General features: G+C 44.6%; 1 protein-coding gene across 2 annotated transcripts in view; it reads right to left on the reverse strand.

Annotated features, from left to right (window-relative positions):
* The window catches only part of LOC134159372 (high mobility group protein HMGI-C-like), a 131,180-nt gene that overhangs the window by 44,278 nt on the left and 60,187 nt on the right, over nt 1–26,715 (reverse strand). Inside the window, exons 2-3 of one of the 2 annotated variants that reach the window (XM_062610219.1) lie at nt 25,461–25,673; nt 17,184–17,379 (exon numbers count right to left, since the gene is read on the reverse strand). The gene's annotated coding sequence lies outside the window, so the exon portion shown is untranslated. Of the gene's footprint in view, nt 1–5,974; nt 6,070–17,183; nt 17,380–25,460; nt 25,674–26,715 lie in introns of those variants that run through there. The other variant, XM_062610221.1, reaches the window with a different exon arrangement.

Genomic DNA, 26,715 nt, shown 5'->3' on the forward strand with positions numbered 1-26,715 from the left:
AGTGATTGTGACAGTGCAACCCCTAACAGCACACCTTCCTACACCTGCACTTTTCCTCTCAGAACACATATCACTAGAAGAAACCCACATCATTCCTCTTACAGCGTGTTCGGTGGCAGCACAGTGCGGATAAGGTACGGCACAAAGGAAGAGACAGTTTCTGCCCTGCAGAACAAGCTATCAGCTGCTGGTCCAGCAGAACCATGTTGGACAACGCTTTGAGAACCCTACACAGTTGCAATGTGAAATACATGGCTGAAGCACGCCCTGCCTTACAGCTTCCTGTTCACAGAGCTGAGCGTCTGCAGAGGGGAACCAACACAAACTGTACCGAGCTTCCAGAGTTCTTTGTGACAACAGCATACAGCTACCAGTATTCTAAATCCCTTCCTAAGCATCTCTGCCTCTCCTCCTCATGTGACTGTTTCTAATATCCCTCAGCCTATCTAGCACATTTGGCTATTCCTTCCTTTCTTTTTCTCCCTGTATATATTACAGGTGGGCACTGAATGTCCCTCATGTTTATTTACTGCATGTGTCCTGCACACATCCAGAAATCCCAGAAAACTGGACAAAATACCTAAGTTTTAGCTATACAAAATTTGTGGGATAACAAGGAATTGAGTTGGCATCCCTGCTCCGGCCTCACAGCGCAAGGAGGGATGTGCTCCCAAGCGCTCAGGCTCCCAGGCAGCTCTGGAGATGGCGATTTACCTTTCTCCAGGCAGCCAGCCTCTGCCACAAAGCACTGTGTGCTGGGAAGGAGCCATCTTTCACATCACAGGAGAATCAGCCCACCGAAATGAAAGATTCGGCATTTTCAAGAAGTCCCTTCCTTTTAGTATGGAAGCCATGTCAGCGTGTGTGTCCTCCACAGATTAAACGGGGATAATGGTTAGGACAGTTGAGCACTGGAATAGATTGCCCTGGGAAGTTGTGGAGTCTCCATCATTTGAATTCTTCTGAACAGGCTAAACAGTCATGTGTCAGAAATGGTTTAGGCATGAGAAGTCCTGCCTTGGGGAGCAGAGGGAAAGGAAAACATGACCTCATAAGCTCTATTTCAGCATTTTAAATATCTCCCCTATGGACTGCAGAATCTCTACTTGCCCCCTCAGCTGACCACAGCACGTTTTACCCTAAGCCCTGGTGTTCCATGTCTGTGTGTTACTAGAACTCCATTCTACAGTAAGGGTGGCCTTCTTCATGCAGTGCTTCAAGAGATCCCTTCACAATAGTTTCCTACATTTACAAAACGCTGAGGGATGGAAAGCACAATGCTGTAAATACATCAGAATCTCCATGTTTTAAAGAGCCACTTTTATTCCTACTTTTAGCACATGCCTAGTAGATCAAAGTAATTGAAGGCTTTCTCTGGTATCTCCCAGATACTAACACCGGGTGTACATGTATCACGGTGATGTGCACAGTATGAGAGCGAGGGAGGTAAATTCTTTCCACCCACAAAGAACAAAAATAGTCTAAAATAAGTCATTCAGAATAAAAGCTTAAACCCAAGCAAGAACAAAAGCGAAGGCTCAGGGAAGTGGAGTCTGCACCCGCTGCTTATTTTAAGATCCTGCCCTGACTTTTTAGACATTTAAAGCTGCAATGCAAAGAAAATGAAATCTGATCAGGAATGTTATATAGCCCGCTATTTCCAAACACCAACCCAGGATCTTCGAAGCAATAAAGATTCAATAACACTCCACAGACGCCAGTTCTGAAAATCCAAAGGGAAAAACTGTAACAATTAAGGCCAGACACAGATACGTAATATACATTGCACAGATGTTTTATGGCCCTGCAATTATATATATGTCCTCAAAAAAAATAAAAACCCGACCTTCATCAACTCAACATTACAGTTGTTGTATATTCCACATGAAAAAGAACCAGCAGAAGTGAAGGAAAGCACTCATCAAGATAGCATCAGCATCCAGGCTAATCACAATACACATTCCAGCAAATTAATTTCCAACATGTTCAGATCCTGGCCTTCCATGAGTAATTATTGCAAAAATATTGCCAGTGTTGCCTCTTCAGTCTCACAAGATGTATCTAAAGTAAATATTTTTGGTGTGAAATTGGCAGCATGATTTTACACACCTACTGGTAAGCAACACGCATGCATCCTTTGGGGATGCACACATCATATAATCATTTATGGAGAGCCCAGACCAGCACGTGCAAGCCTATTAGGAAATGTAAGTTCATCATCCGTTAATGAGAAAATCTCTGCTGAGGACACAGCCTCCAATGCAGACTATTAATTCCAACCTCAGCACCTTAAGACTGCTTGCTAAGAGCCACAGGCAAACCAGCAATCACATAGTAGGCTGTACTTAAGAGGCATGCATCCGAGTGTGACTGTGGGGAGGTGGATATGTATATTACCCTGCCAACATATTAATACTGTCCAACACTCCTGACTTGCTGGTAAACAGCAGTAAGTGCGTCAGCAGCAGGCAAACTTGAGCCACAGAACATTCCCATTTTCTGATGAGCAAAGGTGAATAGCATTCAATTTAATCTTCAGTCATTTTACTTAGCGATTGGTTCTCTCAACCTATAGCCCAGAAATTCTCTCTGCTTCGGAGGCAGAAGGATCCCAAATTCCATTGTTCCTGGAACGTTTTTTTTTCTGACCCAAGGGAGAAATTGGAGGGAAATAATTACATTTGATAACAGCTGGTTTTCCTTTCCTGGTATCCCACCTGGTGTTTGGAGAATCACTCACTCCAGAATCAGCCTAACCCATAGCAGCATTCAGCTTTAATAGCAATTTAACTGCAAAACCTCTGAGTGCTCAAAGACTCAGAGGCAGAGCAGTAATGCACACACTGTTTAGCTTTCCTCTCCAGCAGGTGTTTAAAACAGCTCACAAAGGTATTTAGATACCTCAGTTTACCTTGAGCTCCAAAAAGAAGGTAGTCAGCTAAGCACCACCCAGCTCCGAGCTTGAGCTTCGAAACACAACAAAATGATGTCCTTTGGAATTTTGGCAAGTGGTAAAATTCCAAGCCTATCAGTTCTGATGAATAATCTGCTTTGAGCTAAAACCCAGTGCTGAACTGCACCTTCCCTCAGCGTTAACACTATGGATAGACTAGCAGAGACTACATCTCAACACACGAATGAGGAGGGGCAAGCACTAGATATGCAGATGATGTATTGCTGTTGCATCACCTTTTGTTTGATTACAAAGTAACCGCCTCCCTGCCCAAGGAATGAAATCCAGTAGGGTCCTTCTGAAATAAACACGGCATTTACATATATTTGCCTAAAACCTATCAAATACTTCGGCCTCCAAGCAGCGTAGTGCTAATAGTCTTTGTATATCATTTGATGCTACCCCCATGCACAGCTTGTTAGGCACTAAATCCTTTCTACCATCCAGCCATCAATCTAACACAGATGTCCCCCACATAGCAGATGCAAAACACTACTTCAATCAAAGGTAATAATAAAGGAACTTGATTGGGTTAATGGAGTGTCATATGGGGGGTGGGGTGGTCCTTGGGCCCATCTCCCCCCCCCCCCGTTTCCTCTCATATCAATCCTTTCTAGGGAGTGGGGGAACAGTAGCATGGAAAGGAAAAAAAAGTCAGGTTTGTTAGCAGATCTGACATTTGGGGATGAGAATGCTATTAGTCACTGTCACTGAGACAAGATCAATAAGAACTTACAGAGATCGCATTTCCTTATGTGTACAAACTCCAGGAAACACTGACAGCCACACCAGCATCACGATACCGAAATAAATCCAATGCTTTTCCTCCCTTGAGTTTTTAGTTTTGTCTTTTCATGCTGCATAACAGAGCTTACAATGGAGATGTTGCTGAGTGTCTCTTGTGACTGTGTGCACTGATGCTTTCCACTGACTCCAGCAGGGTGCTGTGCTTTATACACGCAGGGTTTGGGATATGAAAGGTTTGACAGGATAAGCAAAGGGGGAAAAAAAGAAAAGGTATTTTGCTGTGATCAGTGCTCAGAGTCAAGAGAAGGTAAGAAACCTACAGACAGCACAGCTCTGTACATTTCCATGTCTGCTTTGTTTCTTGATCACTGTGCAATTAACTCGTGCTCCTGAGTGCTGTGGGTCTCACATGGGCAATGGAAGAAAAGTGTCTTCTCACTGGGGTGCTCACCTTTTGCTTGCTTTAGGTCCTTTACAGCCAGACTCATCTGTAACAAGGCAAGAACAGTTGCCCTTGCTTGTTGAAAAAGGCACTGTTTCCTGCACAAAACCCCATCCCTTTGGAGCACAGGAGAGAGGATACTGCTTATGACAGTGGCCTCCAGACTCTTCCTACAGAGCCTCAGCAAAAACCAACCCCACTAAAATCACACAGCTCATCTGCTCTCCCCAAAAGTCTGCTCCTTCCCTCAGCCCAGTCTGCCACTCGGAATAACATGGTTTTGTGCGTGCTTATTTTTAGGGTACAGCTGAACTAGTGGTATCAGTCTAACACACTGAGTGCCCATTGCACCGGTCCTAATTACAACAAATTCACTGGGGAGGAAAGGAGCATGAGAAAACTCTCCAAGCATACTCCCTAAACCAGCACTGTCAAATCTCACCTATTCTACCAGGGACTTAACAGAACCTGAGGCTTTTGCTGAAGTTCCAATGTCTGGATTGCATAAACAGCAATTTCATTTTAAAATAATGATTTCCAGAATATTTAATTGAAAAAGAACACGTAGCGTGCATGTCTATTATGCTCACCCCCCAAACATGTATACTGCTGTGGTTTCACAAACATGCACGTTTGTAAAGATCAGAGATTTTAAGCCTGTATGTTGATTTTAGGAAACCTGGCCCATAATGTTTTGATGCAAACACCTGCTCCAGATTAATACTGCTATGAAACCCTCAATTGTTTTCTGTTCTCAGGGCACATCGCTGCCTGAGCTGCAGCTTAACCTCTCTTGAGGAAATAGTCCCAAATGGAGCAAAGGAAACCCATTCACAGCTAAATCAAACAGTGAGCATTGCCAGAGCACACACAGACAACCAGCTACTCCTAGGAAGTGAAGGCTCAAGATGCTGCTTGAACAAATGGCTTTCCTGGGCTTCTAAAATGCTAACTATGCACATGCTTATTATTTACATCCAAGTTGGTTAGCATGCCTAATATTTCAGGAGACACATTGTGCAGCTGTAACACAACTCCAGGAACACCCTCTATTTCACTGTTACGAGGTACCAGAACAGCTGAACAATACAGCTCTTTCTGTACACACTGCTAGCACATTCAAAGCTGGGAAATACTTTGTTGTTGTTTGCTGCAAACATGCCTTTCTTATCTATAAAACCAGCAATAAGCATGATGCGTTACACTGCCCTAGAACCTCACAGCCCTTTCAGGGCACTCAACACCTATCTCTTCTAGTTCAAAGAGTGCTGGCATCTCCACAATTCAGACAGCAAGTAGGAGATTCAACACATTTGTGAGTTAAGACCACAGCTCAGAGCTTCTTCCTGCTAGGTGCCTGACACTATAAAATAGCTACGTTCTTTTTGTTACAGAGGTGCCAGTTATTGCAAATTAAGAAGCTTAGTGATACAAGACAAACAGGATACAAATGTGAAGGACATTCTTAATTAATATAGAACATTATAAATGTGGCAAGTATTATGGGTTTATAGACAGTTTTTTCATTCTATCCAGGATAAAGGGCAGACATATCGCCAGAGTAACACTTTTAATAGTAATTAGACCCTTCTAATCCCAGATGTTACCTTAAAGCATACACCCCTCCTTTAGCAGACTATACATTACCACAAGGCAGGAGCCTAGAGACTGGGGAGCTTTAGAGCTTCACTCTCTACACCCCACTTTTTGATCTATATTATTTCTATGCAAGTCAAAAAACCCCAATGCAACACAAAAACCACCAGAGAAACAAAGCACCATTTCTTTCAGAGCAAGTGGAGGACAGTATTAAAGCAACTAAACTTGCTTACCAGCCACAGAGAGGGCACAAAACAAACAGGAACCACTTGCCACATGGCTACTTAAAGCCTTCAGCTGCTTTGCACGGCCAAATTTAAAGGGCCAGCACTGAAAGGGGGTGAAGTATTATCTCATTTTACAGGGCAGCTCTATGTAGGGAGGGCAGCCTCAAAGGAGGCACTACTTCTGGCTGTTGTGTCCAAGCAATGCATCACACAATGAGTCTTACAACCTGCTCTTGGCGCATGAGCTTCCCTGAGTGCTGTTCACCCATTACAGCAATTCTCTGAATCTACACTCATCTTATTTGACGGGCTGCAGCAGCAGAATGACTCTGGGATGAGATGGCTTTTTCTAGGCATTAAGTGCCACTGTAAGGAAATGTACTAGAGATGGATACTATTAATAGTTAAATCACATACACCTCCTTTAGATATCAAACCAGAGCCCCAGGCCTTCTAAGCCAAAGGAGGAATCACCTGTAGCTGGTGTCAGCAGAAGATCCCTTTCTGGCACATGATGTCAGAACCACTCAGTTACATGTGCATCAACTGCATTTCTATGCAGTCATTAGATCTGTCTAAGGTCACCAAAGTGGAATGCTCATCTCGTAAGCCTGTTCCAGTCTGTGATTTATGCTGCCTTAACCAATACTGTATGCTCCCTGAAAGGCAAATCACTACATCAAAGCCATTCACATTTTGCCACTGTGTGCATCACATCTGAAAAGATTGGTGCTTACAGTAACAGCAACGGGACGCTGAGTTTGTCCTCTAAGCTGCCTGCAGCAGTGTTTTATCTCTTCCAGGAAAATGACTTTAGTGCATGAAGGGGTTTTGTTGTTTCACATTCCTAGGCAAAAAAAAACTGATGAGCAACCTGCAACCAGAATTGGAATGGGTAACAGCTGGAACAGAAAGTGAGACAAGGAGCAAGATGAATGCCTACCCCTTTAGTAAGGCAGTCAGAGGGAAAGGCAGGAGTAGCTTCCCCTGCCACCACACAAACAGCATCTCCCTGACAGGTTCCACAGCAAGCACATGGGGATTTTCTAGGTGGTGACAAGATTTGTGACAACTGTTGCCTGTTCTTCATCATTGGAGGATGTGGAATTAGCACCTTGACCAATGCTGTAGCCTTCTGCAACTGGCTTCCAATCAGCCTCAGAAGCCTCAGGTCAGCCAGCGCTAACACAGAAGCTGATGTGGGCCTTGCAGAAGTTTGTAAAGACCACATACTCCATGTTGGGGACCATGGTGAGGTGAAACAGCTGATCCCACATAAGGCAATTGTCTTTTGATGGATTCAGCGCAGCAGGGACACTTCAGACTCAGACTGAGAGAATGAGAATTGCCTGCAGCAGCCCTTGACTACATTTCACTGTTCACCTCCACACTTCCCGTCCCCTCAGACTATACCATGGTCGTGTGCAGGGCTCCTCTGTGAGCCTGTGGAAAGGTCAGCTGCCCACTTCACTGCCGCAGCTTCAGCTGAGTGCCTCTGGCAAATGTGAACCTCTGACAGTTCTCCTCTGTCTTCATTAGGTGGTTCAGGCCTTACACGTTGTTCCTTTGCCTTAGCAGATGAACCTTCATGGCCTCTAATGTGCTTCTCCCCATCACACCTCCCTGACATGGGCAGCTCTAATCCCCTCCTTAGAACGTGGAAGTTAGGGAACAGGGACTAAAGGCAAGTTTTTAAAGATCCTTAAGAAGCCTATGGATCCGAGCTGACTAATACGCTTCTCAAACACATGAAATACATAACTGCAACTCAAACTGCTGAATTGAAAACCTTGAGGAGTCGATTTCTTTTTGATTGATTTCGATGGGAATTAGACACTGTTTCTGAAAATTGTCATCTTTAAGTACCTAAAAGCCTCACTCTCAGCACCTTGTCTACCACACAGCAGGGAAGCAAGTCAGACTACTCCAGTCACAAGTCCCCTTCTCGATCCTTGCTTCCTTCTCTTTTTTTTCTTACCGAAAGGGCATACATGGCACCATCAGGTTCAAAAGTTACTAAAACTTGAATGAGACAAATTCAAGACCAGCTTCACAAGCGGATACTGAAAACTGGGTGGGATGTATCCTCTAGCAGCCCTGATCCAACATTTCTGAGCGCTGTGGGCTACCAGCACAAAGTGCTGAGGCTCGTAGGCTCCCCCTGAAGAGCATGTACTTTTGCTGTGTGGGAGACAGAACACTTGACCAGATGGGCCACCAGTCTGCTCCAGGAAAGCATTTCTCATGTTGTGATGTTCTTCTGTCTTAAGCAGTCTGTGCTAAGGGCAGTCTAACTGCACCAATACCCTGTACTGAGCACCAGCTTCTATCACTCTGCAGCCACTGCTTCTGGTGCACCTCTTCTAGCTAGCTGGACAGAAGCATGTGGACCTTGAATTGCATTTTGCTACGTAGGCTGCTTTTTGTCCTGATCCCATACATTTTTAAATTGGACTCTGAGCTGGTTATCTCCTTTTCAGCTATTTCATTGCCACAGTTCCAAACCCGTGAATGCAGTCTGCTGTCTCTTTCTTCTTCAAACTCCTTTGCATTCCATTTTTTTTTCCCTTCACAGCACTGCTATTGTGGCAGTGGCTGGCATGATTATTTCTACTTACTCCCAATCCCCCAATGGCAGTGCAATGCCACTTTAATTGGCTATTTCTCCCTCCCGACACTAATCTCCTAACAAATGCCGATGCTGTGTTAGATGCTGTGCGGGGATCTCTCATCACTATCTCTTTAAGCAGGCAGTTGTATGTGGAACGGATGCATAGTCACTCAGCATGGATGGATTTGTCTGAGTCCCTGTCAGCTCCCTGGTTTTCTCACTGAAATCTTGCATTGCAGATCCGGATTTCTATTGCTTTAACTTTTTGAGGCAGATTTATCTCAGCCCCTGTCAGATCAATGGGTTTTGTCACAGAAATCTATGTGACTTTGCTCCCTGTGGAGATCCAGCTAGTCAAGCTTGTGGAGGTTGATTTGGGAAACTGAACCCGAGGCCTTGTTGGCTAAGCCAGGAGGGGACAATAAGAACTGAAAAGAGCAGAGGCCTAACAACCATGAAGACTTAGCTAGAAAATCCAGCAGCTAAGAAAGAAAGTTCACAAAAGACAGACCACACATACCCCGAGAGAGCACGTTCCTTTTACAATACGTGCACACATGCACTTTGTAGGTTCAGGGCTCTCTACCTAGCATGGTAAACAGCTGCTCCCTCTGCTCCTGACTGCAGCTATGTGGCAGTGACCCTGCTCTTAGAAAGCTGCAGTCAAGGCCAGCTCAGCCTTTGCACGACAGCCCCCTGAGAATGGTTGCTCAAACCCCCTCCAGCTCTGGAGGCGGCCGGTCCGTGAGAGGCACTGTTCCTTTAATGCCTCGACACTGTATTAGGATGCACTGTGCTATCAGAGATGATTTTACTCAAGGGATACAAGCCCAGTGTTGTTTTTGCCTGTAGCCATCAGACCGCGTGGCTGTCTGACGCTGCAGTGATGCCAACAACAGAGCCTTCCAGATAATCTCAGCTTTCGTGAATTGCTAAGGGTCCATCTTGTCTCCTCGGCTGATTCAAAAATTTCCACTACCAGCTTCAGTAAATGGAAGTTTCCTGATGAAAAGTACATTTTTCAAATACCCTTTTGGTTGTACTGAGCAATAACATTATCTCCTTTGCTTATTTCCACTTAAAGATTTTCTGACAATGATTATCAGAGTAGGATGAACTTCTAAAACAAAGTGGTAGTAGTAATAACAGTAACAGCAATAACAGGGAAGCAGGTAACATACATGAAAGGAAGAGCCTGGTGCTGCCTGATAAACACTCAGACTTCACTGGAACAGCCAACTCAACCTGAAAGCTCAACACAGCAGGGATGTAGTCTCTGTTGGTGAAACTGCCTCAGTTTTGTGTTTGAAGAGGAGCATTTCAAAAAGAAAGGGTACCCCAGGAAAGAGGAGATTTGGGAAGGTAGCCATTAGCGTCTCAGCATTAGTGAGAAACGGTGCAAACTGCTGGCCATGGGTCACCTCATTGTTCCCTCTGCAATATTCCAGTCATGGGCTTTCTTAGCAACAGACGCTCATTTCTGTGCCTGCCTTGTAGTAATTCCCTTCTTTCTTTTAAATGAAACTCTCCTTTTGTTGTTTGCTTTTCTAGTTCAATTTTACCTCTGGAAATTCTTCATTCCCATTTTTCACATTCTAATATTTCTTCACCCATCCTTCTCTCCCTGCCTTATTTAAACATTCATGCTTCTGTTTTGCTTCTTCCTTCATGTGATTATCTATTCTCTTTTAACTGGTATCCCTCCTTAGAGTTTTTTCCCCTTCCACCCTTTCATCTCTCTCCCTTTTGCTCTCTCAATCTTTCAGCTTGCTGCTTAGGAAGCGGTAGTCCTTAGATATTGAAATGACATATTTAGTTTCTGCTTGTGATTCTGTGCTAGATATATCTGTATGTCTGTGCAGTTTCAGAGAGTGTAAGCCTTGGTAAATACAGGAAACTGAGGTGAAAGCAAAGCTGAGAGAAAGGTTGCTTACTTGTGCCTGTGATTTGTAGCTGTTTAATAATGGCCTCCTGATTAACAGAGACTGCAATTCCAGAAATGCCACAGTGATAGATACTCAATATATACCCAAACAGAGATACACAATTGCCTTAACATTTAAAGCCAGTTCTGATGCACCTATTATCTTGTAAGTTGTACCCGTCACTGCCTGGTGTGCGCACCGCTGGTAAAACACAACCTGAATTCTGCCTGGGTCTCTGAGGACTCCCAGGGTGTTAAATGATTGTTATTACATGCAGCTGTCACCATGTCTGCAGCTTCATCAAACCAAAAGAATTATGTTGTGGCTTTTGTTTTCACTTCAGAACAATGCAAAACAACTATGTCTTTAATAACACTGCTGAAACTGTGCTCTCATAAGTCATCTTGTCTGCTACAGTAACTGCTTTTCACAGAGGTCCTCCTATTTTATCTGGTTGTAGTTAACAAAGCAAGGTTACAAGGCTTGGCTAGACAAAGAGCGATGAGATACCTGTAACCATCCTCTTGCTTTACCTCCTCTCTTTTGGTACATGTTAATGTGCAGCAAGGTCACTTCAATAAGGAACTTTGAAATACTTGTTATTGGTGCTTTCAGGCTCACTTCCAGAAGCATGCAAGATTACTTCAGTCGGATTACCCCTCTGTGGTCTACTTCTGCAGGCAATGTGTCCACAGGATGACCTCCCAAGCAGACAGAAAGGGCCAAAGGGCAATAGCAGGTCAGTCATTAGTAAGATGGTCCAGGAGCTGCCTGTTCTATCCTAAGCTAATTATCTGTCCTGCCTTCACCACAAGCATAAACCAGGCTGATTAGTTCAATCTGCCATCCTGGCCCAATAAACCAAACTGTTTCAAACTCTGCTAGGGTTGTAATTATCATTTAGCAATGATCCAGGTCTAGGAATGAGGAGATGCAGAGATGCATTCACAAAGATGACCTGGACTGCTGCAGTATGAACTGAGAGTGCCTGTGAGAGCACATCTCAGGTGCTGTTACACATCAGAACCCAGAAGGAGATGTTTGAAAACTGGTTAGGAAAAGGGGCTTTAGCATAAAGTGTGGGAGCCCACATTTGGGAAAAAAAATAACTAGACTGAGTTGCACCAGCACAGTTGTGGGAGGAAAACTTGCACAATGCCTTGACTACAGCCATGGCTGTTTTTCCTCACATTCGTGGGCTCTAATTCTACATAAAATAACAAAAGGGGGAGTGAGAGACAACACTGCATCATCTTGACAGTCCTTTCTAAGTATATAAAAGATGAGCTGTAAGTTCCTCAGCGTCTTGCTACCATAGAAGCAGGCAACAGCAAACTGCCATCGCTAGAGCCATGCAGGACAATGGCAGATTGGTGCGAGCCAGCCTCATGCTGCCAATAGCAGTGACCAGCCATGTTTTCCAATAGCTGGCTCATTAGTAGAAATAGAGATTTCCAAGACAGCCAAAGAGATTAGGAAGCTCTGTAGGATCCTCAAGGCTGGCTATGAGACAAGTCTCAGAGGACTGGGATATAAAGTCTTTGCATGTATGCCCCTGATTTTAAGCTGACAGGGATCAATGTTGCACTAAAGATCCAATGGATGTTTACGATGGGCTGATGGTCCTGGTCCAACTTCTACTGGATAGCCACCCACACCACTAAAGCAACAGGCAATCAGCTCATGTGTCCAAATTTGTGGCATTCAGGCTAGCACTTTAAATAGACCATGAGGACTAAGGTGTTTTGCCCCCCTCAGTAGAGATGTGTCCAGCTCAGGACTGACAATGTGCGGAGAGAAGGAGCTTAGGGTATGTTGCTTGTGCTGCACATGTCCAAAAACCAGAGGAGGACTCATGTTTCTATGTCTGTCAGTCTGGCTTACTTCCCAGGCACTAAACTGCTGTAAACATCAGAACTCTGGAACATTGTCTTTAAATAGCCAGAGACACTGGTTAGCGAAAGGTCACTGGGGGAGCAGAAACATTAGGTTATAGCCAAATAACAACTTCAGCAATAATGGGAAATGAGGTGGGTGTACTGGTTGTACTATCACAAAATTAGCTTTGCAGGAGCTGTAACTTGGGACAAGATTATAGCTGTGACTATAACTTAAGTAGTTGTGTAGGGCTACACCTTCCCCTTGAAATGGGTGATAGACATGAAAGAGGTCACCAGATGGTTGTGCTTAGTGTGAAGCCAAATGAAATTCAGCTGATACTTGAAGAGATTCAATCCTTTTCAGTTTGGAACAAAACAAGCCATTGTAATTAGCCTTGTGTCAACCACTTGCATGAATACCCAAAGGAGGTCTGGTTACTTGTCCAGAATCTCTTACATCTGGAAACTGGGTTAGAAACCAGACTCTTGTCAGATCATTAATTTTCAGGTTACACTGAAAATGTAAGGATTGCTTTGTACATTATAATGCACATACATTACCACATTCATCTTCTTTCTAGCCCAAACCTCCATTAGCCAATCCCACTGTACCTTATCTTGTTCATACTCCCCTTTAGGACAAAGCCTACAGCTGAGTACATGTTGCATTGTTTAAAACTCAATGGTAAGAGTGAGAAGCAGAATCACAAGGTCTCCAGTAAGATGCTGTGGTAACAGCCTGCAGTTAGTTCTAAGCAGCAAGGAAATGTACTTCCTGAAAGGCAGCCTCCAGCAAAACCTGGGCTCAGGTCAGGTACTGCTGTATACACCAAATCTGTTGCTTTGAACTGCACTCTAAGGGAAGACAGCAGCTAATACTATCTACAGAGAACTGTGATTTCTGAAACTGTTGAGTGGTCTTTTAAAGCAGTCCCACACAGAGCCTCCGTTACAACAGATAATCAGAGTAAGAGCTTCTTCAGAAAGAAGAGGGGTGAGTTCCTTGGCAAGTACTTGGAAAAAAGCATTTCAAGCTATTTGTGCAGGGAAAGATCAAAAAGAGATAGAAGATTTCTATTCTTCTTAATAAGCAACTCAATAATAGAAACAATCCTACATGTTCCAGCTGCTTCTCCAAGAAACCAGCATTAGCTGTCTTGTGTCTAAGCTTCAGCCACTTGCACCCTGGAGCTGGGCATGGACAGAGACGGCGGACACAGTACAGCAACAGAGCAGATGCAGCTACATCACTTTAGGCCTATATGGAAAACTTTCCCTGGGATTTGGCCTCAGACACAAAACTAAATGCAACACAAGTCATGTTTGCAGACAACATGACACTCCTGTTAAAAGAGGAGGGCTGTTCCATGTTGGTGGCAAAATGTAAGAGACTGAGTTGTGCTTTATGGAAAACCAGCTAAGGGTACTAGAGCACAGCTCCATTTTGCAGCTAAGGTGATTCCGCTCCTGTTGGCAGTGTAAAGGCCTCCAAATGAGCTATGCCAATCCTCAGAGCAAGGGGACATTACCCAGCAGAATCATTACAGGGCATACAAAATTGTGCAGTCCATCTAAGAGGGACTACTACTGCATTTTAGGTTGGAAGACCCTTTAAAATCGAATTATTCAGCCCACCTTCATGTCCAAATAGAACTGTATCTCCCAGTGATACTTCGGCTTGGAGAACCACATGACTTTCAGGAAAACAGAGCTTAGCAAATTATTGCTTCTGCATTTTACGTATTGAAGATTTGGTGGGTGACCTACAGACATGACTTTTGGGGTGTTGAAATGGCAGCTCAGATAGGCCAAAGGAAACATCCCTCCCCTCCTTTCTGCAGTTAAGCACAGATCTACAGTTGTTTGGGAACCAACAGTATGGGAACAGTTTAGAAGCAAGTTTATCACAGGCAGATTCCCTCAAGGTTAAACATAATCAGCCAGGGCCAGCTGCTCTTAGAGCCTGCTTTTGATTTCCAGCATTTGAGAGATCACCTGTAAGTTATCATAAAAATCCAGGAAAGCAGCAATGCTGGAAGCAGTTCAAGCTGAAAGTCAGACTAAGTACACACCACTGCAGTCACAGTCTCAGGTGGGAACTCTGATAAAATGACAGGGTAGAATGACAGCTTAAGAGGAACCTGTAGGCGGGTAGGCATTAAACCTGTCCCAGACAACAGACTCGTCACCTAAGTCACACAAGAAGAGGTTGGTGAAACAGCACAAAATTGTCTAATTGCATTAGGAAGAAGAACAACTTATCTAATTCATGTGTTGTGCTGCCAGAAAACCAGATCAGAGCTCACAACACTTAGAATTTTGGATACCTTAAGACATGGAACAAAGCGGCAGGTAAACCCTTCTCATCTGTATTCAGGATCAAAAACCACTGGATTTTTTTGTGGCCATCACAAATTTAATACCAATGAAGGAGAATGAGAAGTTTGATGGTGCCTTGCACTTAAAACCTTCCATACCATAAACATCAGGGAACAACAGCTGGTGCTGAGCAGTCTCCCAGTCTAGATGAAGCAATACCAACAGTCCCAGAGCTAGATGAAGCAAAATCAACACCATGACTAAAGCAAAGAGAAAGGAGCTTGCCATGGAGCAGTTTTATATTTCATCATGGTTAGTGTTTGAATTCTTCATTCCTTCCTATACCTTAGCAAAGCTCTATAGAGTATTATGAATACATAGTGCCACTGCTTACTGAAACAGTGAACTGTCCTTTCACAGGCAGCTCTTGCCTTGAACTTAGAATCATAGAATAGTTAGGGGTGGAAAGGACCTTAAGATCATCCAGTTCCAACACCCCTGCCATGGGCAGGGACACCTCACACTAAACTATCATCCAAGGCCTCGTCCAACCTAGCCTTGAACACTGCCAGGGATGGAGCATTCACAACCTCCCTGGGCAACCCATTCCAGTGCCTCACCACCCTCACAGGAAAGAATTTCCTCCTTATATCCAATCTAAACTTCCCCTGTTTAAGTTTGAACCCGTTACCCCTTGTCCTGTCACTACAGTCCCTAATGAAGAGTCCCTCCCCAGCAACCCTACAGGCCCCCTTCAGATACTGGAAGGCTGCTCTGAGGTCTCCATGCAGCCTTCTCTTCTCCAGGCTGAACAGCCCCAACTTCCTCAGCCTGTCTTCATACAGGAGGTGCTCCAGTCCCTGATCATCCTCGTGGCCTCCTCTGGACTTGTTCCAACAGTTCCATGTCCTTTTTATGTTGAGGACACCAGAACTGCACACAATGCTCCAGGTGAGGTCTCACAAGAGCAGAGTAGAGGGGCAGGATCACCTCCTTCGACCTGCTGGTCACGCTCCTTTTGATGCAGCCCAGGATACGGTTGGCTTTCTGGGCTGTGAAAACTTAATATCCTTTAGCACCTAAAAGTGCTAAGACAACCAGTAACTAATTCTTGAGCCCTTGCAAAAGGTCACCTTCCTGCTGTTAACCTTCTCCCTACAAGAAATGCAAAACTGTCAGGGCTCAGCCTCCATGAGGGGCCAGGCATGGTGAGAGCATGATAAAACACTTACAATGGCCCTGGCCCTTCCTCTCACATGGTGCCCAGAGCAGCTGTTCCTGTAACTGAGCATTCAGAGGGATATTTTTTGCCTAAGCCCCAGTGGGGAATGGCAGTCCTTGCCATCAGTGATTGGATGGAAAGGTTGTATCCTTTGCTGCTGTCAGGCACACTCTGACTATTAGCATCAGGGAAGCACCTCTTTCAGAAGAGGCTCATTTGGCATGTGATATAGCAAGGGACTTACAGTTGGATAACAGCTATACCTCACAGGAGGGATTGTCTGGAAAGGGCAGGCATTGCAAGGGGACAGGCAGAGCCCCTTACCTCAAATGCACCAAGCTCTGACTGCACTGGAGCCATGGGAAGGACCAAGAAACATTGTGCTTTCACAGTGATTTATTAAACCAGACTCTAAGAAAAGCTGCAATATTGGGACAGGCTCCCATGGTTGTTTATGTTCAGTTTGTCTTGGGATCTCTCAGCAGACCTGTTTCAAAGGCTTTCCTGTGTCCCACTACTCCTTGCCCAGCAGCAGAACTTCTCTGGACCAACTGTACAGATATCTTTCTCAGTTCAGTGAAAGGATCTTTGGTAGCCAGTAATCTAACTTTGCAGACCTTGGTCTAATGTGAATAACACACTGTTTAGTAGCTCACTTGACATGTACTCCAGTGTGCAACTGGTGTCCTGAGCACACAGAAGTCCAACCTCTGAGAGGACAGACAGGCTGCAGACAATGGGAGGTGAGCTGCATACAAATGCATGAAAGGATCACTGCTCTCCAGGGAGCCAGCATGAAAAAGCATCTGCCAAAGGGAATCCTTCTAACCTCCTGCCAGGGGGTGAAAAGGAATGACACCATGACAGAGTGACAAACAAGGAGTGACAAGTGTGGAGTGTTATATATGGAGTGACAAGCGTGGAATGCCTCACAACAGGGATCAATCTGTTGGTAATGCTCAGAAACCCCCTGATCCCCACAAAAAGGAGGAAGGACAAAGAGCCTCCACCAAAGCCATCACCTTCACAGTGTCCAGTATCCTTTCCACATACTCATCAGTCACAAAGCCACATCCCAGGCAGACAGGCTAGTAACTCTGGGGTAACAGTGTACACACTGACATCATCTGAACTCCCTAGGGTGCATCTGTTCTACAGCTGGGGTCCCATTCAGAGGTTTTCACCGATAAAGTAATTCCCTCAGTCATGAGATTGTACCCTTTCTCCTCTACAAAGATAAAAAGAATAGTCCACATACCATCAGAAAGGGCCCTGGACCTTCCTGACCGATTCCATCCAGTGGAAGTGATTCGTGTCTTTCACATCTATGTGGTGATAGCTTGCAACTGCACCTTTCTCTGTCTCTGTCTCTGTTTCCTTTTGTAGGATGGCCATCACTGCTGTTGCTTAATGCCAACGCCGAGTTCATGTCACCTCCTGCAGTCAATGTATGCCTGAGGAGACAGAATAAACAGTTATTAAACCTCCCCTAGATTTGCTGTCATATTGTAACTAGGCACTGGAAATCAAATAAATGTATTATAGAAGATGAGCAGTTAAAATGTCTAGTGAAAAAAAAATCAGATTCAGGCAAAATGGCTTAATCTGCAGCATTAATGAGTAACAGATTGTCCCATCAATAGTATATGAGGAGCAGCACGCAAGAAGGCAAGACTCACACAAGCTCCCAGGAACCTTTGCAAAACGCCCAGCTCAGAAGAATACTCAAGAATATGATTAAGGCTAGGCATGTGTTTAAGTCCCACTGATTTCAGTGAGACTGAGGTAAAAGCTTAAATGCTTTTTTGAATCAAGGTACTTTATTGAACCAAAAAATATTCTGTGCATAAGTCAGAAGCAAGAAGAGCTGGGAAGGCAGAGCTGGCCCAGTTCTGCATGGGTGGACGCATGCGGCTGTCCTGCTACCCCAGCTATGGAGAAGAGGGAGTCATAGCTCTGCAGCCTAAGATCCTTCCCTATGATGCACTTCCTAAATTAGCCTTTACCTATGCCACAAGCTATTGGTTTTTTTTTAATGCAGTCCTCAATATAAGGAGAAAAATGAAAAGGGATCCGCAGACTTTGCCCAGGACCAAGCATACATCCTGACTTCTTGCCTGTGTGGCACAGGTCACAGAAACATCCCTGCACAGCCATCTCGTGCTCACTGCTGCGCAGCACGTGCACAGTTGCAGATGATCAGTACCAGTTCCAGGATCCAAACAGGACCAGGGCCACACTTCACAGGTAGAATGAAAAAGTAGCTTCTGTCCCAAAGAGCTTGCTGACTTAATGAATGCTGACTGAAGGAGAGCAGGGGAATAAAACAGAGAAAGCTCAAGGCCTTTAAGGACAGAAAGGGAGTCTGAGAAAGGGAGATAGTAAAAAACCAGACGGATAGTATTTCTTCTATTGAATACATGCACCTAAACCCCAGCAGAAACAGTAGAAGGATATGAATTTGGTGTGCAGCTCTGCCCACCAGGAGGGCCCATGTTCGTATTAATTCAGTATGTCTGCAGTGCCATTAGCTAGGGGCTGCAGAGAAATAATGAAGCTGCTTCACAAAAGCAATGAAAACAACTGGCCAGCTCTTGCCATGGCTAATTCAGGCAGGCTCTGTGTTTCTTATGTGTTATTATTCAGTTCTAACTTATTCCTTTATTTCTTATGTCTGATCAGGCAAAGCATACATAACACTCTCTTCTGCACGCACACTATAATCTGTTTCTATTCCCTTAACAAAAATCTTCTGGAGCAGCAAGGGTCAGCGTGGACAGTGGTTAGGAAAGCAGCAAAAATCAGTGTGACTGGTGTTAGTGAATAGCCTGCCCTTTCCATGAATGCTTTGCTGCCTCAAGCTTAAGAACAGGAGGTGTTTAAAGAGAGGAGAAGATGTCTATTAATTGGCAAAGCCTCCGGAGCCTAGGGCTTTCATCCAGATGTTACAATGAGGTGAATCAAAATCTCCAGGGTGTTTGTGGAGGGCTGGAGCTCACAATTTTCCTTCTGTGACAAACAAGTTAGGTAAATGTGCACAAATATGGGGAAAGGGAAGGATAACTCTGCCCTGCTCAGTGCAAAAATCCTTAGTTATGCCTCTCTGGCAAGACCAATTGTCTTGGTGTTTAATCTCTTCATATTCTTTAAACAACTCAGTGTTAAATCTAAAGTAGCTCGATTCATAGCAGGATCTCTGCAAAGAAACTCCTTAAATGAGTCTGCTACTATTCATACCACAGACCCTCTTTAAATCCCTCTGGGAAAAGAAGACTGAATCTGCAGTCTAGAAGCAGAAGACATGGATTTCTTCTTAACTGCAACTAGAAATCATTGCAATGACCTTGGGTGAGTTCCTGGTGCCTGTCAGGCAAGAGAGAGTTTTACTCGCCTGCATGGGAGACCGTTAGGGCTGGAGCTAGGTATTTTGACCAAGTCCTTTGAGATTCTGGAGGGAAAGGTTTCAGAACAAGACAAAGGCATGGTCCTTCCTCATCCACCCATCCCATGGGGAGGGACGATGACACAGCCCATTGGAGCAGAAACTGCTGAGCTGAAAGGAGGACTCACATTATGACCATACCCTTAATTACAGAGGTGTGTGCCTCTTGGCTTGCACCTCTCCGCCTGAACACAGCGCGCTCGGCTGTAAGTGCTAGTTAGGAGCTTGCACATGTGCCAGGAAACTGCCTGGGTTTGATGCCATGGAACAGACACGTTCATTGTCTGAGTGCTGGGGCCCAACCAAGAATGGCAGCACACGGTTATGAGTGCAGGTGTTACTGGCAGGTGTTTTGTTTCCGAGGAAGCTGCTTTCTGGCTGAGCTGCTGCCAGCCCATCTACCCGCCTCCCCATTGCCACACAACCTCGCCTCCCCCAGGGACTTCCAGGCAGGCCTATTTGCAAACAGCAGGCAGAGGCAATGAACACATCAGGTAATTAAATGGCAGATCAATTCAACTTAGCTTCTCTTGGGAATGCAGCCCTTGGGAGACAGAAGAATGAGGCAGCAGGAGACAAAGGCAAAGAGAAAAATTGAGAGATAGAGGAGAAAAGGAGTAGAGAAGAGCAAAGATGGAAACACAGCAGGCAGAAAGGGCTACGCACAATGCGGTGTGAAGCCACAGCAGCAGGCAGGAGGCGTTCAGGGGGAAAAGGGCATGGCTAGTATAGGCAGCATGAGAAAGACAACATTGTAGGGAAGACATAGGAAAGAGAGAGATGTCTAAGGGAAGGCAGAAGCAAGATAGATTACAAAGAGACTGGAAAGAGTGAGATTAATGAATACAACAACTGTAGAGAATGGCCCTGACTGGCTACCTGGATCTCAAGCACAATGAGTCCCCTGTAAGTGTTTACACACCTGCAAAAAGGTAAGCTTTATACATTTGCAACCATCAGCAAAAAGTGCATTTGTAATTTCCTATTCACTTTATGTAACCTAAGATGGAGAATCAGTGGATATTAAGAGGACTTCCCTCCCTGAAATGTGTCATGATCCCAGGAGCTTTCTGTTACTAATATGAAAAACAGCCACTGGAACTGACAAGAAGGAGAGAAGGAAATTAAACAGCTTGGTATCACTCAGACCACCTGAGTGGAACACCAGAGAAAAAACAGCAACTCCTAATTAGGTTTCAGGTTCTATCTTTAATAATCATCTGAGATATTGGTGGTACTAACCCACTTAGTAATGCTAGTCTCGGCCCTTCAAGAGTCATGAGTAAGGTACCAAAAATCTGAGAGCCTTTTCTTTTTAGAAGTCACATGATTCTCATTTTCCTCTTCTTTAAAGCAACCCCGGGATTTTCATTGTTTCCTTTTTGGACTGCAACAGGGGCACTAGAAAGGTAATTACATATTGAAAAGAAAGATGAACTTCACAACTGTAATCCGACTTTGAGACAGGGAGAACACTAATAGCTCGGGGACCCAGAGGACGTTCGAGAGTCAGCAACACAAGGGACCTTTCCTTGCACGACCTTCATCCTGTCAGGCTCCCAGCAGTGGCCTCTAGCAGTAGGTCTTTGCACTGCCATCTCCTTGGGAACAGTGCAAATGCCTCTCTCCTTGCCTCCAACTGCACTGCTGCCAGCTCTGCAGGACGCTGCCCCATCCTAAGGGTGTGCTTCTCACATCCCTTTTACAGCACAGCAGGAGCCAGGCACAGGAGGGACATCTGAATGTCAGCGTTTGAAGCTGCTGTGACAAAGGACAAGTGAAAATATCTCCTAGTGATAGGCCAGGGAAGCCATGTCTTTCCAGGCTTTTGGCTAAGGCTCTGTAGTATCATGCTATGCTCTTAAAAACTCCTTTCTTCATGGCTTCCGTCCAAGCATATCAAGGCTATTTACATACACCCACCATATTTACAAGAGTGCTGTGAAGAAGCAAAAGACAAAACCATACCAAACCGTGCAATGAGTCAGCAGCAGAAATGCTAATAAAGCCAGACTCCTTGCTGCCTCCTTCTTATTAGGTAGACAACACTGCCTTTCTCCTGCTCCCGTCAACTGTCCTGTGACTGATTTTGAAGAATAAACCTATGAAGAGTTAATGTTCCAGTTTCTGCTGAGGCAGACGAGCCAAGACCATTAAATCCAACATTAGGGAAGACCAGGCAATAGGTAACCAGCTGGGAAACCCCAGGCCTGCCTGCTTCTCCCCTCACGACCAGCGCATTAGAAATACTTTTTTTTTACCACCTTTGATTTGGCTCTTGCCAGGAAAGAAAATGAAGTTGCTGAGTATGAGAATGTCTGACACCAGTTTGTCCTACACAGTGAAATCTGTGCAGTCCACACTGCACTTTGAAGCAGAGTACCAATAACTGGCACTGTCAGGGCCCACAGGTACCTGCCACAGAGGGACTGAGGATGAGTTTATCAGCCAGCAGTCACCCTCTCTACCCTCAAGCCAGTGATCTCCATTGCCAAAGCACAGAATGGAATTACAGGCTGCACTACAGCTAGGCAGGAGGCAATCACACAGCTAGGAGGGTGGACAGGGAAGAAAGCAGAAAAAATTAAGCTAACAAGAACTAGGAGGGTGGTAGAAGATGGAACATCTGGTCAGCTGGCTTGTTCTCTGGCCTGCAAGCACATGCACACAGGCAGATGTTGCCATATACACACATTCCTCCTGTCTGCTAAATCTGGGCATCTGGACTTCTATCAGCTTGTACGGCCAGCTCTACACCCCTCCTCAATACAGATTCTTTGGCTACCAGATCCTGCAAAACAAACTGTCTTCATGTGGATGACACAGACCTGAACAACTCTCTGAAATCTGCTTCTTGCCAAGGGGTGAGGCTGTCAACAGCTCAACCTTTCAGCCTCTGCTTGTCTGTCCTCATAGGTTTTCCACAGTACTTACACTGTAAGTGGGAAAGGGCACACTGGCAGAAGCAGCTGCAACCTCAGCTCTTCCCTCTTTCTCCACAAACAGAAACAATGCATGGATTAGATGTTGCATGCTCCATAAAGGCCAGATTGCATAGTGGTCATGCTGGCAGAGAGCCTTTTTGTCACAGTCCTGTCCCTAGTGCAGACCTGAAGCGAGCAGCACAATGGCTTCAGCAGCTGTGGCTGCATTGGGAAGGTTCTCCTAGGGCTGGAGTGGAGAGGGCCTGGAGGAGCCTATCAAGCCAGATGCTTCCATCTCTTTTGCCCTGCTGCAGCACTGGCATGATTTATATTCCTAGTGCACAGCTGGAGACAAGCCATAGCATAGTGCTGGAGAATGAAGAAGCAAGTTCCTGCAGGAAGGCTGGAGGTAACTAGAAAGGGGAGATAACTAGAAAGGGGAGATTAAGTCCTCCTAACTCCGAGTGAATCCTCACTTCCACTGTTCTTTGTCATGAGACACCAGGGCTACCTGGAACCTGCCAAGAGGATAGCTGAGGAGTCCTAGCCGTGCTTTAGTGGCCTTGTTTGAAGCAATCAGCTCTTTCTGATTTGAGTTCTCTTTTTTCAAACCATACATTTCACTGTGTCTACACTGTCATCCAGAGTCACTCCAGCACCTCGAAACATACCAGAAAGGGGTTTGAACTATCTTGCTACTCTTTTTCATGCAATGTATGATCCAGCTACTCACATTCTCTCTTTCTGACTTACTGAATTACTGCTCCTTCTTTCACTTACATCATGAAACGAATTCTTGAATAGAACCCCAGTCTGGCTTTTTCAGTCCAGAACCCTTAACATCACTGATTTTCTCAGCACCGTGGAGCTATATCCAGTTTTGATGGGTTTTAATGGATGCTCTCTCACAGAAATCTGCCACATGAAATAAAAGGAGCAGATAAATGTGACAAATAATAAATGAGGAATGTATCTCCATGTAATAAAAGCTGACTAAGCTTTGTAGACATAAGATGTATTAGCTCACTTCTATGAGGCGCTTGCTACAAATTAAAGGTTGCTCAAGGCTGTCCAACTCACATCAAGACCTACAGGTTTTCAAAGGCAGTTCATGGAGATACCAGATCTCTAATCTGGAGGAATATGGTAAGAACTTCACAGTTGCCTTGGTGCTGGCTGCAGGAAAGCCATGCTGTCTGTGTCCTGGAAATTAAAAACTCCAAATCCAGACATCAGGTCATTAAAAAAAAAACCCAGAAGTCAATAGTCTGTGCATGTTTGTGCTTCCAAGTCTTTCTCCACCGGTAGGCAGGTCAGAAACTGAGACTTTAAAAAATGAAAGCAGAGACTCACATAATTGCCTGATCTGAGAGCTTAGGCTTTAACATCAGATTTTACAAGGCTTATAATAAAAGTGTGGTGGCTGGTAGCATGGGGGATTCACATTCCCTTCTTTGTGGAACAAAAAGAGAGAAGAACACACACATTCCAAATACATTCTGTCACCTGTATTCCTCTTGATCTTTCTGAATTTATTGAGCCTGTCAGCTGCAATGGAGCCCAGTTCAACATGTGATCCCCCAGTGGTAATGTTCACAAAATAGGTTTGCAGTGTGTAACACCACCCCTATAATAAATGCTGTGGTTTATGAACTATTCCTTTGGCAGCTGAAAAGGAGCACTAAAAATTGATATAAAGGATGCTGACCACTCTGCCTGGCTTTATATCCTGGCTTTTTATTCCTCCCCTCCCTTTTTTCTTCAGTATTTGTTTCTTTCTGAAACCTTTATCTTCCAAAAGTTCTTCTGTATTTTCAATCTACCTTCAGTCTCTTTTCTCTACAGTGATTCTGATTTATTTTTGTTTCTCTATCCTCTCTTCTGACTCGTTCCCTTTAGCTGTCTTTTAGCATTTTGTAATGTATAATTTTTCTTCTGTGTCAGGCTGGCACCAACTGAGATGTGATCAGATCTTTTATCCTGAGGGATGCAATGTCTCTGTAAAAAGACTTTGTGCCCTGCCAAAGCAGAAAGATTCTCTCTGCACCATAATTTCCAGACGTGCCACCCTCTTGAGCCCAATTTAGTTTCTGTGTTATCACCTTTCATACAATCATCGCCTGTGGTCATGATATCTACATGTCCCTGTTCTAGCCACTGTGACTCGCTGAGAGACAAGTGCAGGGGAGAAGCTGGTTGTTACCTACTGCTGCACATGGACCATCATCTTGGATTAGGGTTCTGGTCTGTCACCTAGCCCAGATCTATCATTTGCAAGTCTGTTCCTATATTGTGGACAGAGCTGAGGAGTGCAGGACTCAGTAACAGCCAAATTCCCATATACTTATTCCTACCTACAAAGTGCTTTCCTGGCCCTTTCTCAGTTTTTAAGCAAAATAATTCTTTTTTATAATTTTTATATTACTGAAAATTCCTAATTTCCCAATGGAAATTTCCCCCTGTTCTCACCTTTCTGACCAATTCTGGAGAAGCAAGCCCTTGCACAGGTCTGCCAGGGTAGACTGTTACTTGCTGAATGCTGATCGGTGAGTTTCTGGACAGAAAATACAATCCCATGCTCTGACAGAAGGCAACTGGCAATTATACAGACATTCAGCTCCCTGAGGGCTGCTGCAAGGGGAGCCTGGGGTAGTGAAGTGACTCATAGAAATCCAAGATTACAGTGATGATCAAGATGGTTTTAAGGTCCTTTCCAACCCTAACCATTCTATGACCCTGGGACCTCTTAGTCGCTTTCCAATACCTGAAGGGGGCCTACGGGGATGCTGGAGGGGAACTGTTCATCAGGGACTGTAGTGACAGGACAAGAGGTAATGGGCTCAAACTTAAACAGGGGAAGTTCAGGTTAGATACAAGGAAGAAGTTCTGTACTGTAAGGGTGGTGAGGCACTGGAACAGTGGTAAATGCTCAGTCCCTGGCAGTGCTCAAGGCCAGAATAGAGTGAGACCTCCTTGCCAATGGCAGGGGGGCTGGAACTAGATGATCTTAAGGTACTTTCCAACCCTAACTTTTCTATGATTTTATGATTCTATATGGCTTCCCTGAGCCTTCCTGATGTGTAAGTAGACCCAGCACCCTCTTCCCTTGCTGGTTACTCCCTGCTATGTGGTACTGTAACACCTCATCCAAGCTGTGGAGCATTCTCACCTCCCAGTTGCAGCAAATGGAGGCACATCCCAGGGTCAGGCCTTGCCTGCCTGCTGCATTCTGTACCCAGCAGCTCTGCTTCAGCTCTGGAAGAGGCTTTATAGCTGATGCATTGTATTTGCATAGGCCATTGTCATTCTCTGCGCGGCTCCTTGCAGCTGGCACCCTGAACTGGAGAAATATCTTCTTTAAGGAGAAGCAGGAACGATGCAGCTAAAGATAAAAATAACAATAATTTTACTAGATGAAAATTCATGTTAAGCACTTAGAAAGCAATAAAAAGTCAATTTGCTTTCTTTCAATTATTTTGGTTATTCAGTTTGGGGAAAAAAAAACAACAAAAAGAGGGGTTAAAAAAAGGGAAAAAAGGAGAAAAATTTCCTGGTCATAGAAGGTCTGTATTTCACATCAGCACCTTCATGATTCCTCACCCCTCTGTCCTCAGCACCCCCAACCCTGCTCAGGTTCCACTCCTGGCCCACATGAAAACAGCCAGAATCAGGCAGGGCTGAGGCTTCCCAGCACGTACAAAGGAAGGGAGAAGAGAACCGATAACTCAGGAGTACTTGTTGCCTCTTTCACACACGAGCACCTTTTCAGAGGAAGCAGAAAAGATAAAGGCAGAAATTACTGCTCTTGCACAATATATGCCAAGTTCATAAGAGCAGTGTTTAACACTTAATCAAAATGGTTTGACAATGTAAAAATTAGGTTTTTGAATGTCATTAGTGCCTTATAATAGGTTCAATTTATATCATTCCCATCCCTGTTTTTTTCAGCTCTGCTAATTGTTTTTATTCATTTCTTTCATTTTTTACACTGTTGTCTTGTTGGTTTTAATTTTTAATTCTCAGAGGACTTTCTCTTTTACCTTGTTAATTGCTCTGGGTTTGAAAAGCCTGGATCTGTCATTCTTTTTCTCCTAGAGCAGCTACAAGGGATGTTTCAGGCATGTTCTTTTCCATTTGTAGGCAAGCTCTCATCCGGGATAATTTGAGCAAAAAAGCCTTGCTTTTAGGTCAGTATGAGCATCTTTTTTTTTGTAGTGTGATTCACAGAAAAGTTCTCTTGTATTGACCTGTAAATTTCCTTCTGCACTGGCATGCAGGAATCATTTGGTATTGGCATGAAAAATGGACCTCTGTTCTACAGTTGATATGCAAACTCTTTTCTATTTGGAAGAAGATGAAAGCTCTCTTCTGCTCTGGCTTGCGAGGTCTTTTCTGTGTGGGCTCTCCTTTTTGTCACCCACCCA

Source organism: Pezoporus occidentalis, unplaced genomic scaffold (assembly GCF_034315485.1).
Source record: "Pezoporus occidentalis ecotype Australia unplaced genomic scaffold, CSIRO_AGI_Poc_V1 ctg145, whole genome shotgun sequence".
NCBI lineage: Eukaryota > Metazoa > Chordata > Aves > Psittaciformes > Psittacidae > Pezoporus > Pezoporus occidentalis.